This window comes from Carassius gibelio, chromosome B3, assembly GCF_023724105.1.
Source record: "Carassius gibelio isolate Cgi1373 ecotype wild population from Czech Republic chromosome B3, carGib1.2-hapl.c, whole genome shotgun sequence".
Lineage (NCBI taxonomy): Eukaryota > Metazoa > Chordata > Actinopteri > Cypriniformes > Cyprinidae > Carassius > Carassius gibelio.
The window spans coordinates 19,071,557-19,085,383 of NC_068398.1; the positions used below are offsets into that span (position 1 = coordinate 19,071,557).

General features: G+C 39.3%; 1 protein-coding gene across 1 annotated transcript in view; it reads left to right on the plus strand.

The window, feature by feature from the left end:
* The window catches only part of LOC127951751 (protein phosphatase 1 regulatory subunit 29), a 90,469-nt gene that overhangs the window by 11,600 nt on the left and 65,042 nt on the right, over positions 1–13,827 (plus strand). Inside the window, exon 2 of the mRNA XM_052549751.1 lies at positions 13,189–13,352. The gene's annotated coding sequence lies outside the window, so the exon portion shown is untranslated. The remainder of the gene's footprint in view (positions 1–13,188; positions 13,353–13,827) is intronic.

Below are 13,827 nucleotides of genomic sequence, written 5' to 3' on the forward strand. Positions count from 1 at the left end.
CACATTGTTTTTCCTTTTTTTTTTAGCATAAACACCATCAAACCGATGAAAGCTTCAGATCTTCCAATGTTTCTCTCTGGCGCTGAAACCTAAAGACGTCCGAGTTGTGCTCCCCTTGCATCTGATACTCGACTGCCATTGGCTCATCTGCGTTTGAGGGGAGGGGCTTACCAACTGGTCAATACAATTTACTTGGCATTACTTTACTGTTGTATTAATTTTCAGAATATAGAACTGTAGATATTTCGTTAACCATGGAATTTCCACATCTTTGATTATACTCTTTTTCAAATCATATTGCTGACTCAAATGTTGAAAGACAAATTTACTAAAATTAATTGGCGCTTCATTGTGTGCCACGCTGATTTTTGTAATAAAAAATAAAAAAAACCTGTAAAATATATTTCTGATTTTAAATCAAAGCCTGGATAACTAGACACAGTTTGTTTGCATTTTTGTTTTGTTTTTTTGCACAAAACATGGAGGTGAGCATGTAGTCTAGAGCCAGAAGAGATCACTTTACTTACTATTTTACTGCAGGATGTAACATTTAGGCTTCCCGTTGAGCCAAATGTCTTACGAGGCATATAATGGATTAGAAGACTTTTATTTCCTTTCAAACCCTAATGTTCCCTTTAAATTTTGATGAAATAATCTTGGTAATGGAAGAGGCCAGAGATAATAGAATCCTATTGAAGTTTTTAGATTCACAGAAAGGGGTGAAGTAGAGGTCTGATGCTGAACATTATGATTCATTTAGCCTTCGCTTTGCTGTTCACTTCATTCAAAACCGTTCTCCAGGATAAGCACAAACCATGGGTGTTTTACTGATTTTGCACAATTCCTCCGTCAGTGGCCAGCCCCTCAATAAGCTGCTCTTTGTGCGATCTCTAAATCTGATCTATTCCATGATTTAGCATTAGTGGATTAGTAATGATGCATTGCCCAATGGGCTTCCCCCGTGCATGTGATTGGGTCAGGGGATAAGGAATCAGGTCAACTCGTGTCTGGCACCACAGCATTTCCCACAAATCTCAGTAGCCTTTGTATTTCAGGGTAAATGTTTATTTCCATGCCAGAGCAGGGGGACTTGAGAGCCTCGGGGGCAGTGATTCCCCTTTACAAACAAAAATTTCATATCTCTGCCTGACAACCAGTCATAATGATTTATGCTACTTGTGCAGGATGCATGCCTAATTTGTTCTAAGTGAGTCATATGACACATCTGTTGACTTGAATGTGTGTTTTCATGCACACATCAGTGAGGTTCAACTTTTGTCCTTTTGACACTGACGTCAGACAAAAATGCTCTTGACTAAAACACAAGTTATTTCTAAAGCACCAGTATCATTTACCAAGTTTCTACCAAGCATTTTTCTTTTAAATATTGTGTACCTACAACATTTTAGATTATTCATATGGGAGGATTTATAGGTTTTATCCCTGTGAAGGATATATAAATAGATGCACAGTTAAATAAATCATGTGGTAATGGCAGCATATTGAATAACTTTTTCGACACAATAATGCCAGTTTGTTGTCTAATTTTGCTCCACCAAAACGTAGTTTCGAAGGATCACCTAGCGTTTCTGAAATCACTCTTTTTGAAAGAAATTGTGATTCAGTGATTCACTTGCCTTGCCCCTGAATGAATCAACACATTTGAACAAAACAGTTAAATAAATCATTTAATGATTCACTCATACATACAGTCACTTACTGCCACCTTCTGGCAAAAGGATGTAACTGCAGAAAGAGTCACTGATTATTCCCACTACAAAGTGAAACAAGCAGCGAGAATCCCAGTGCTGTTAGACTTTGTCAGGACTCTTGGGACACCGCTCATATTCAAGTACCATAACTAAATATTGCATAATATGAAATAAGTTTTCCCAAACCAAATCCAGCTAATTTGTTCTTTTTTTCCTCCGCCAAAAACCTTTGCCAAAACATTCATCTCTGTGTATTGCCAAGCAATGCACAGACTGGAACTGTAAATTTAATTAAAATCCTTTTCACTCCTTTTGACTGATTTCCTTTTTAATAGCTATACACCTCAGTCTCTTCACACCCCATTCACAGTCTGGTCATCCTTCCTCACTCCCACATTACCTCCCTGCACTGCTCGATTATCACAGGCGAGCCAGCGCTGGGCGCACAGCCGTATTCAGGCTGGTCGAGGGAGATTGAGCGTTGAAAGGTGTTTATGAGCACATAGTGTCATGCTCTGCTGCTTGCAGGGGCTAGAATGGCAAAAGTCGGGGATGACTGTGCAAAATGGGATTATTGCGGTGTTGAGATTGTAACACACTGTGGTCCTAATGGTCCTAAACAATACAAATGCAGCAAGAGGAGGCAGTGCATGGGTTGATATGGTAGGCGCAGCTGTTCAGTGTGCACACTAGGTTATACTGATCTGGTTTACTTTGTTGAAGTTTATGAAGGATATGAGGAAGCCTGCAAATGCAGCTGTTGGTTTTAGTAATGTTACCGTATTGAAAGTACTTACTGAAGGGCTTGCATAAAAAGAGTTTGTTTGAGGTTTGTAAATGCTATAACCGGTGTACAGTAGTTTAATTAGCAAGTGTGGCCTGGTTATGTAACACTTATTAATTCCTAGTGGTTGGTTAGTGTAAGGCTTTAAAAACAGATGGCACACATGGACAAGGAAGGGAGAGAAAGAGATTAACTGAGATGGAGGGAGATGCACACAGATTCAGAGTTGAGTGAAATCATCAGGAAAGAGGGATGGAGGGCAGGAGAGATAAAGAGAGAGAGGCAGCCTGTTCAAAGCAGTTCACGCCCTACTGACTCACTAACACCCCAGAGAGCCACATGACCACATGCATGGAGGCGTCAGAGCGCCCGGGGACAATGAAAGAGAAGAAAAGATGGAGTGAGAGTTAGGGCAAGGAAAGAGTGAAGCTCAGTTGCCTTTGAATATATTAAAGTTAACAAGTCAGTGTGAAAACCAACAGGGAATCTAGCCAATCCCTGTAAAAAATAAAATAATAATAATTGAACTGCGGTCCATATGACTTATTCCCATTCATTTCAAGAGGGACTACCACACTGACCTCTTGATTTCAACACACTAAAAATGAAAATTGGAAGAAGAAGAAAAAAAGAAGGTTTAATTGCTGCTTTAAGTTAAAAAGAAAGGGAAATGAAAGTGGAGATAGTTCATCATGCATTCAACCACAGTTTATTTCTTTGGCTTGGAAAATCGAGTTGAAATACTTAAAGCTCAAAGTAGAAATGACAGAAATTATTTTGGCAAATTAAATGCATGTTAAATGGCTAAGCATCTTGAAGTGGCTTTTAATTTAGCTCCTAGCACAGTCGTCCTCAAATCTGGCTCGAGAGATCCACTTTTCTGCAGAGTTTAGCTCTTATCAAACACACCTGAGTTTGCTAACCAGTGTCTTCAGGATCTTTAGAAAATCACATTTGTTTGATTGGGTTTGGAGCTAAACTCTGCAGGTAAGTGGATCTCACGAGCCAGATTTGAGGATCACTGTCCTAGCTGTATATTTTAAATGGCAAACTTTAGTTTTATGTGGCTTGAACCCTGGAGATCCTTTCTCAACTGCAGTGAGAGGTCAGTCCAAAGCTGTTGACATGATGTTGAAAACAACGGGATGCCAGGTTCCCCGCTCTCTGTCCATGAGCCGTGTCGCTCTTTATCACCTGCTCAGGGTGCAGCGGCACCAGCACTCGCAGCGCTGGAGGGATTCTGACTGCTGAAAATCCAGCTTTGACATCACAGACTCATTTACAATATTTTTTCAAAACAAAAATAGAAAAGGGAAAAATTATATAAAAAAAAAAAAAATGCAGTCTTGACCAAAAGCATTTTATTTCAACATTTTTCTCACCGTAGACTTTTAAACTGTAAACTTAAACTTCAAAAAGTATGTTGTGTTTTTTAAAAGTTTAAAAGTTCCAAAGGCACTGAATTAAAGGAGAGACCCAGGTAATAAAACAACTTAAGAACAGGTGACTTTCCTCTAAAAACTTGATTGAAACTTAATGGGTCTATGCGGTGACATTGTGAGAGTTTAAAAGATGATAGTTCTTGGTTGATTAAAAGCACAGGTGCTCTTGTCATTGAAACTTTCAGAAGAACCAGTACTCAATCATGAGTCTGACTCATGGGTAAGGAAGTGTGTCAGGCCCTATGAAGCCCTCTCTGTCTAGAAATGAGAAATGTGGATATTTACTAAGAAACGTTAGTTGTGGGTAGAATTATTGCTTTGTCTGGGAGTGTTGGAGAGTCTGTTGAACACTGGCCCAACAATTTATTGTCCTCGTGTTTCTGGTGCAGACCTAGTTGTTCACATATCTTCACGGTGTCATGAGTCCTCAGCAAAGAGGAGAATCTGGCTTTATCCACTTTAGAAACAAGTTGACATAGCTGCATCACATTTCTCCGGCCAAGATGATGGACCCTCCAAGTTTTACGTCATAAGGCTTTCATTACACAGGCAAGAGCCACTGAAAGAAAGCCAGAAAGGTTTCATTCCACACAACTACTGTAAAATGTAAAGGAGAGACTGTCTACAGTCAGGATGAAACTCACATAATGGACTTCTAGCATATGGTGATGAGCGAGCTGATCTGTTTCTTCATGGCCTACATGATGGAGTGGCAGAGAGATGATGGTTATCGTTCCCAAACCTCCTTGGCAGGGAATCCTGAAAGCTGTCTGTGCCCACAGAGGAATTTAAATGAGGTCAAACTGATGGATTTCTGGGTAATTCTTTAATGCCAAAGAGGATGTTTAGGATCCTGAGGTCGCGGTCTAAAGATTGAGAATATCTGAGAGCCAATTTTCCTCGCTTCACGCGTGTGCCATGTGCTTCTGTTTATTCACAGGCCAGGATGTTGAGTCATCTGCACAGTGTTTTACAGAGTGATGATTTGCATGCGGGACGCCCAGATTCATACCTGCCTTTGTTCCATATTCAAATTATATGACTTATATTAATTTATGGTGTATGTTCATTTGTTCTTCCAAAATATGCTTGCTTAATTTTCATTTAATGTAAATACACAGACAGAGGTCTGACTCCAGGTCCATGACTCGGCGGGTCAGTGTTGTTTTGGCAGCGGAAGGAGGACCTACAGCATACTAGACAGGTAGTAAATGTTTTGGCTCATTGGTGTATAATATATTTTGAAATGTAAAATCACTCACACATATGCAGTACACACACATTATGATGCTCTGAATGTATCCCAGCCGAAGTGCACACACACACACACACACTGTGAACACACACCCAGAGCAGTGGGCAGCCATTTGTGCTGCGGTGGGCAGTGAGCAGTTGAGGGTTCGGTTGCTCAAGGGCACCTCAGTCGTGGTATTCCAAGTGGAGAGAGCATTGTACATTCATTCCCCCAATCCACAGTCCCTGCCAGTACGAGACTCAAACCCATAACATTTTGGTTATGAGTCTGAATCTCTAACCATTAGACCACGACTTCCCCTCTTCCCATGACTTCTAATGTGTCTCCATCACTCCTTGTTCTTCCTTACGTCTCCTCCTGCACCTCATTATGCACCAGGGCACATGCAGGGTTAATTCTGCAGGTAGTTAATGAGTCACCCTCAGAGCAGAAGGCAACAGATTGAGTCCTGGGTGCAAAACTGGATGAATAAACAATGAGTATAAACATTTGGCACATCGCCCTATGTATTGGAAGAGTTTCAAATGTGATATGTGTATTTAGTGATGGTATGTATATGTGTGTGTGTTTTTAAGACACATGATGACTCGGGTGCTCTGAGATCACCTAGCAGATGGAAAAATACCGATCTTCTTTTCTCTCTGCAGGGTTCACAGTTTGACTGCTACTAAAAACCACACTCCTGCTTTCCCTCAGCATTTCAGCACTCTTGCTGTCTCCCGCTTTTGCTCTCTTTCTTTAACTGCAGTCTGTCTTCACCTACTCCAAAACAGCCATACAGGCCCATAATGAAAAAAAATGTCTACTACAAAAGAAGTTCCATTTCTGGCCTTTGTTTTTTATATTTCCTAATGATTTTTAAATTAAACTTTGTTATTTTATTTCATTACACAGCTCTCTGTAATTACTCAATTCTTATTATTCAGCATTGAGAGGTCAAAAAAGACACTAAACTGCATATTTGACCATTGTTATGACAATTTTCATGTAGCTTGTATCACTCCACAGTTCTAACTGGCTCCATATTTTTTCATAACAGTTAATTTTCTAAGTAAAAGCAATATTATAATTTTTTTAACTTAAACCAACATGTTCATTTATTTATTTATCCTTCTTGTTCTGATCACCAAGTTAGGGTATATATTTTCAACAGTGATGATCCTGTGAGCATGTAAGAAATACTGCTGCTGCGCAAACAACACATATTAAATAACCCCCATATATAGCATACGTGTAATCACCCTGTAGCAGATCTATACAGGTGGAGCTGGGGAAGGTGGAGGGTTTCTGAAGCGCACTGCAACTGCTAAAGCAAGCACTAGCCAAATATTTGAATGTTGAACAGCAAGCTCATTGGCTGCTGATACAAAAAGACCAATCAGCCTTTAGAAATCAACCATTTCTAAATTAGAAATTCTCACTCTTATTAACATGAAAAGATACCTTTTATCGCATGTCGCAGTGTCTCTGTGCATGTAGTTAAGACACAATGTTAGACTTATTTGACTGCGCCATCTAGAGTTTCATGACTTTGGATTTCAAAAACGTCTTAAATGAAGCAGCTAATATTTTCCCCTCGATTTTACAAATCTTCAGTTGCTGTTGGCCATCAGCAATTGGCATCCTGCTTAAATAGATTTTCTCTACTTTTTATTTTTATTTTATTAACCCTACATATTTCAATAAATGTACAAAGTTTGTTTTTAATTCTGGACTTAAATGTGGAATAACTGGGCAGTCATTCATAGCTCACAGTATTTTACAATCGCTACCTCACATAAATGTAAATAAATACTTTAGCATTATATGTCTGAATTACTGAGCTGATTGCCAAGGCCTGCTGGTTGTTGTGTTTGTGAGCTGGGTGAACAAGTTAAAATAACAGCTGTGTTGTAACTTGTTTAAATATACACAGGGCACATCAATCACTTTAACTGCAGCTGCGAGCGATGCTAACAGGAGGCAGTAGTCATTAGCTGAAGTATGAACATAGTGACTTATTGCAATTCCATTTTGTTCTGCTGAGAATTTGGACAATAACAGCCAATTACTGTTGGGTCTTCTGAGTCAGAAACTCTGTTCCTCATTTTACAAAGAAAGAGAATCTGATGAGACACCACAGAGAAGCCATTCTGTGTGATCAACAACCATTAGTCCCTTTTCACACCATATGTGAAAGCGGTCAGTATTTTTTTTATTTATTTTTTTACCATTAATATGAACAGTATTGGCTGTTATTGGATATTTAAGTGTGCTCATTTTTTTCTCTTTTACATTTAGACTACCATCTAGTATAGAATTAGATATAATTTAATGCTCACTTAAATTGAATATGACATAATAATAAACAGCTCATCAATGGATATCTAGTTTGGATTTTGGCTACCATTCTGTGTAAGTGAATTACCTTTGGGATGTAAAAGTGATTTGCATCTAAATATTACATGTCTGGTTTATTTAAAATTAATGACGATCAAGTCACCCACCTCCAGGAACCATTTAATAATTTATCCCCATTAATAAATAAAAAATACTTAATGTGTTAACCTAGGAATTTAGTTATTCCTTTTGTTTGAACAGCAGATATGTCAACAGAAGGTTGAGGAGAAGCACATGAGGACCACTGAGACCTAACAGCGCTGTGTTTGAGACAGCAGAGGGTGGTGTAATGATACTAACGCCTCGGGCAGACTGACACCTTATCGATAGCCATTGATCTGAGATGGAGAAATGAGGCTGATTAGATCAATGACATAATTAGTATGAATAATGAGCAATTTGGACCTTCTGGGTCTTTCAACATGCAGGTCATGTTTCTTCTGAGACCCTGGCCCATGTGTATTCTCACAGCTGGTCTCATCTAAGGGAGCATGTGTAAAACCACACAAAAGAGCACAATCTATGTTCTCAACCTGACCGTTTGTGGAAAGAGCTCTTTGATCTGTTTCATCGTATAGGCCAAAAGCAATATCTGCAGATGAACTCCGTATGGTCATTTTAACAGCAAGACGCTTTAAAGCATGGCAATCTCTACTTGAATCCATGCACTGTTGCTGAAAATTCAACTTTTCACTCTCAAAGTGCATCCCCGAGGACAGAGGGAACAAAATGGAGAATGCAACAGAAATTGAAGGCGGCCGCAGGGTACCAGACAGAAGTCAGAAGAAGTCAGAAGACAAAACAAAGTTCACACTGCTGGAAAATAACTGTACCTGTGCGCCGGTCCAAGATTTGATTTGTCTGGAAATCACAGTGTGACTGAAGTTATTCTGCTTGTGGCTAGCAAAGGGCCAAGATACAGATCAGGACTCTTTCGTCAGTCAGATCCCTGTAATAACAGACACCTTTAACACTGCCAAGGGTTCCTAGAGCTCTTTTATGGCTGTTATTGTCTCGCAGGTTTATTTACCGTGTCAGCGGCGATATAGTGGGTGTGCGGGTCGAATATATTCGCGCGTATGTGTGAGAGAAAGTGAGCATGGTATGCTGTGCCAGTGCACATGTCTGTGCAGATAAATTCAGGGATTAGTGTGTTAGAGATGCACAGACTGACTGACAATCTCTCCTCCCTTCAGTGCCACTGTGAGACAACTGAGAACTCATTAACTCACTGCACTAGTGGACCGAGAGAGAGAGAGAGAGAGAGAGAGAGAGAGTGAATTGAGACAGAAATGAACATGATGGCGTAGAAATAGAAAAAGCAAATATGGTGTATTAGCAGCGAGGCCGTGAGCGATCGAGGCAGAAAGAGTGAGCGAGGTTAGGCCAAAAAGAGAAAAGGCTAACGGTGAACAGCAGAGGCTGGAGGAAGAGGAGGTGTGGAAGAGAAGGATGAAGAAAGGAGAGAGAGACAGAGAAAGTGGCTGTTGCCAGGGACGACAGCATAATAGAGAGCGATCCTCCTACACAACCTCTGCCTTATTTTACTCCTCCTCCACTGTGGCTTGATTCTATCTCTCCCTCCGTTTACCTGCCTCAAGTCATGTCTGCCGTGGTCCTTGTCAGAGTCAACAGTGCTTATTGGCATCATTGTTAAAGGGACGGCTCATCCTGAATGGAACATTCTGACATTTACTCGTCCTCATGTCATTCTAAACGCAATTTTATATCTTTTATTCAACACAAAACACTTTAGGCGGGATGGTCGTTCTTCTCTTTTCTGTATATTGAATGTGAATGGTTATCTGTGCCGAGTTCCATAAAAAAAAAAAAAAAACTATATATATATATATATATATATATATATATATATATATATATAAGTATTACAACAGAAGTTTTAATTGCAAACATTTAATTGCATTGCAATAAAAAATAAATGAAATTTATGGTCTTTTTTGACCCACTTAATTGGAACTTAATTTGTATATTTTCATCTGTAATATAATTATTCCTGTTTTCTTTGAAATATGATTCCCATACTCAATTAGTGCTCTGCATTTATCCCATCCAAAGTGCACACACATATCGTGAACACACCTCAGTCATTGTATTATAGATGGGAGAGAGCATTGTACACACACTCCCCCCACCTACAATCCCTGCTGTCACAAGACTCAAACCCACAACCTTTGGGTTATGAGTCTGACTCTCTAACCATTAGGCTAAAACTTCCCCAAATTCCTATTTATATCTCATGACTCGTGCCACTTTTCTAACAATGTTACCTACCAGAATCTCTGTATCTTACCCATGATTCTCCTCAAAAGTTAATGATACCTATCCACAGTAATGATGCATCCACAGAAACTGATGCATTTTGTTTATCAAGATGAAATTATTCAATATACATTACGCTTCACTTTCACAGGTTGCTAATGTTTGTAGCTAATTAATAAATGGTTCGGAGGTGATCACTTTACATTTAGGTGCACTTTCACGGGTTATTAGCGTTTATAATTCATTCATAAATGGTTCACAGATGTTTACTATACATTAAGGTGCACTTTCACATGTTATTAATGTTTATACATCAATAATTAATGCTTCATTACATTAAGGTTCACAAGGAATATTGGAATTAAATTTTTCAATATTAGTATCTCATCAAGTCATGGTTGTGCCCAAAATAAAAATCAAGATGATAATTTCATCTTGATAATCAAAATACATCAGTCTGTAATCACTGATGTGGATAGTCATCATGAAGTTTTGCACAGGATCATGGGTAAGATAGAAAGTAGATTCTGGTAAGATACATTGTAAGAAAAGTAACACGATCCATGAGAAATAAATGAGAAAACTATAAATACAACACCCCTCAGTCTTGCTACAATAGTACATTTTTGCAGCATCATGAAATAAATCAGGAATCTGGTTTTGAGTGAAATAAGTATTAATGAATATTTGTTAAGCATTTATGATGTGAGTTAGAAATGCCTCTCTAACTGGCAGGTATTGCATTAAAATCACACTTTTATTCATGCCGTGATAACTGCATACAGTATTTAGTCATCTATTAACACCTTTTTAAACCCTTTAAAAGGAACCTTAATGTAAAATGTTACAAATTAAATGACTTATCAGAGTCCCGACTCTCCTTTTATTCTTGTTGGTCTGGCTGCCACCCACTGTCCCTGTGGGCAATGACACTCTGATACATATCTAGCTGATGTAAGGGGGCCGTGGTTTCCTCTTCTAGAATGATTTTTATCATTATCAGTCAGTATGGGGAAGTCTGGAAACCATTTTTGAAAAAGTGGTTTATATTTTGATTTACTAAATCTTTTACCCTTTCACCCAGGGCTGAAATCAGATTAAAATAATGATTTAACAAAGCATTACTCAAATACAGTTAATGAACCTAAGAAATACTCAAATATTTACAAATAAGCGTCTATCTTGGTTTATTTTTCTCATTGCACACCCACCTCCACCTCCGGTCTCTCTCCTCTGTCTCTGCTCACGGTTGCCTGACTCATTGATTTGGGTGTGTGATTGATGGAAAGATCTGCCCCATCATTCCTTCCCCTCCCACCTTCCCTCTCCAAAGCCAATACCAGAACTTTTGTTTGCTAAATTACTGCATCTACCAGGCAGGCGATGCACTGATCTCCCCGGGCTCATTCCAGCACACTTATCTTTCATCCCGTCTCTACAAAATACTTCAGTGCTCCTCTGTCTTTCAGCTCTCTCGCGTTTTCTGAAATGAGTCTGGAGATTTGATTTGTAACTGGTGATGTTGATTGTATTACTTGGTTCTGTTTTGTACTATATTTTATTGTACTACCTTGTTTTTAAAGGGGGGGTGAAATGCTCGTTTTCACTCAATATCCTGTTAATCTTGAGTACCTATAGAGTAGTACTGCATCCTTCATAACTCCAAAAGGTCTTTATTTTTATTATATTCATAAGAGAAAGATAGTCTGTACCGAGGCGTGACGTGTGGGCGGAGCTAAAGAATCACGAGCGCGAGTAGGCTTTTGCGTTGAGAGCGTTTGGAAGCTGTGACATTACCGTGAGGAAAAAACCATCATCCAAAACAAACCATGGCTAACAGTCAGATTCACCCGTTTATTTATGATCCAGAATGATCCAGAGGCTGAAATTTAACAAGAGCAGCAGCAGCAACAACGTCTCTTTGTGGTATGTACTGAAACTGTATATATTTGCTTAGCGGTTTTGGAAAATGACTAAGTTACACTTTGTCGTCTTTTTTTTTTTTTTTTTGTGGAAAGTGCAGTTTGATGACAACATCGCATGTTGTTTACTTGATGTGCTTACACGTCGATAGCTAACTTAACAACACAGAGATATTTGAAGCAGTTTTACTCACCGCCTGCGGTTCCAACACACGATCGGGACCCTTTTCCGTTGGGACTGCATTATCCTTAAGAAATAAACGATGTGCAAATCCGGCGTCAAACCGGACCTTGTTTGTAAAACAAGCTTCTTCGAAATGCAGGGAACAAAGAAAAACACTTGCACAACTCCGTTGATGCTCTGTAAAAATAAACTCCATCCACTGGTCCCTTAATGCTGTTTTTTTTTTGGTAATCTGTGCAGGGTTGTCTTGTCCTGGGAACCAAAAACACACTCCTTTTGTGACATTTTGCGACGCTCTCGCTCTGATCAGTGAAGTCTGTTGTGCTCTCAGTGCACTGCTATACGGGAGCGCGCGCTCTTCCGGCAGAAGTGCCCTCAGGACCCATATAAGGAAATTCCGCTCCATCTAACGTCACACAGAGCCATACTCGAAAAAAAACTTTCCAAAACTTGTGACAAACCGGAAGGAGTATTTTTGGAACAGAAATACTCCTTCAAACGTACAACTTAATTTTTGAAACTTTGTCCATGTTTAGCATGGGAATCCAACTCTTTAACAGTGTAAAAAACTCAGTATGTATGAAATTGCATTTCACCCCCCCCCCCCCCTTTAAGGACACACAGGAGTCTTCTTATGTTTTGATGTACCCCCTGATAGATATAGCATAAAGCATAGATTTTTATATGAATAAAGTAATGTGTATAGTGCCATATTGATGTGTTACATTGTTATAACACTTATTTTGCTAAGCCATTGACATAGTCATTATTGACGCACATAATTGTGTGATACAGTTTCACTTTGCTAAACATAAAGTAGTAACCCAAAAAACTGAAAATTCAGTGAAAATTGACTATGTATATGAAGTTTGTTTGAAATCAAAATAATAAAAATATTGCTACTAACACTTGGTCTAGTTCAAAGTATAAATGAAAGAGTGCTACAAATCTAAAGTCTGTCTTTCCTCAGTACATTTATACACTTTCATCGCTCCTGCTTTGCTTGCTTGCTTTCTTTCTATTTCCACTCTCTCTCGTTCCCTCTCTTTCTCTGATGTCTCTGCCTGATGCACTAAGTGACAGACTATGCCAAGTCTGCCACCTTATTTAGATTCAGGCTAATTAATGAAGCCAAGTGGGTTTGCAGCGCCACAAACAACATTATTCAGACGTTGCACCATCTCTTTAACTGTCTCTCCCTCTCCCTCTCCCATCATCTCTTATTTACAGCTCAGAGCTCATCTGTTCCCAGCCCCTGTTTCCTGCGACAAGTGGGTTTCACCAAAGCTTAAGCATCAGGACACTTGAAGTCTGCAGACCTGGTCTGGCGATCACACCTGATCCACTGCACAAGACGACATCTTATCAACGTAGCGTCAAAGGAGGGAAAGCAGGTAAGAATTGGCATAATCACACAATACATGGAGACGTGATGCAGTATCTGTCCCTTCCTTGAGTACTGATTGTCAACCTTGTTAAACAGCACATATGAAAAACTGTCTGTGTGCAATTTCCCAGCAAAAGCATTTGTTCCATCCGTTTGCAGTTTTCAACAAGCATCAGACCTGCCCCAAGCTGACAGGCACTGTGGTTTGTGTTTTTGTAAATGATGATGGACCTGTCATGTCTTTTCCTCTCTCTTATTCACACACATCGACACACACACACTCAGCGTGAAGAGAGATACCTGTCCTCTCTTGTTTTAAATAAAGTCTCAAAAGACAATGTATTTACATTTAGCTCGGTCTAGGAAGTGTGCCGTGGTTTTTTAAGGGTCCTACAGATGATTTCTGCTCTCTTTAACACTAAAATGAAATGGTTAAATGTCCTTGCTTTGCTCCCTTGAAAAAGGTCCTGCTCACTCATGCT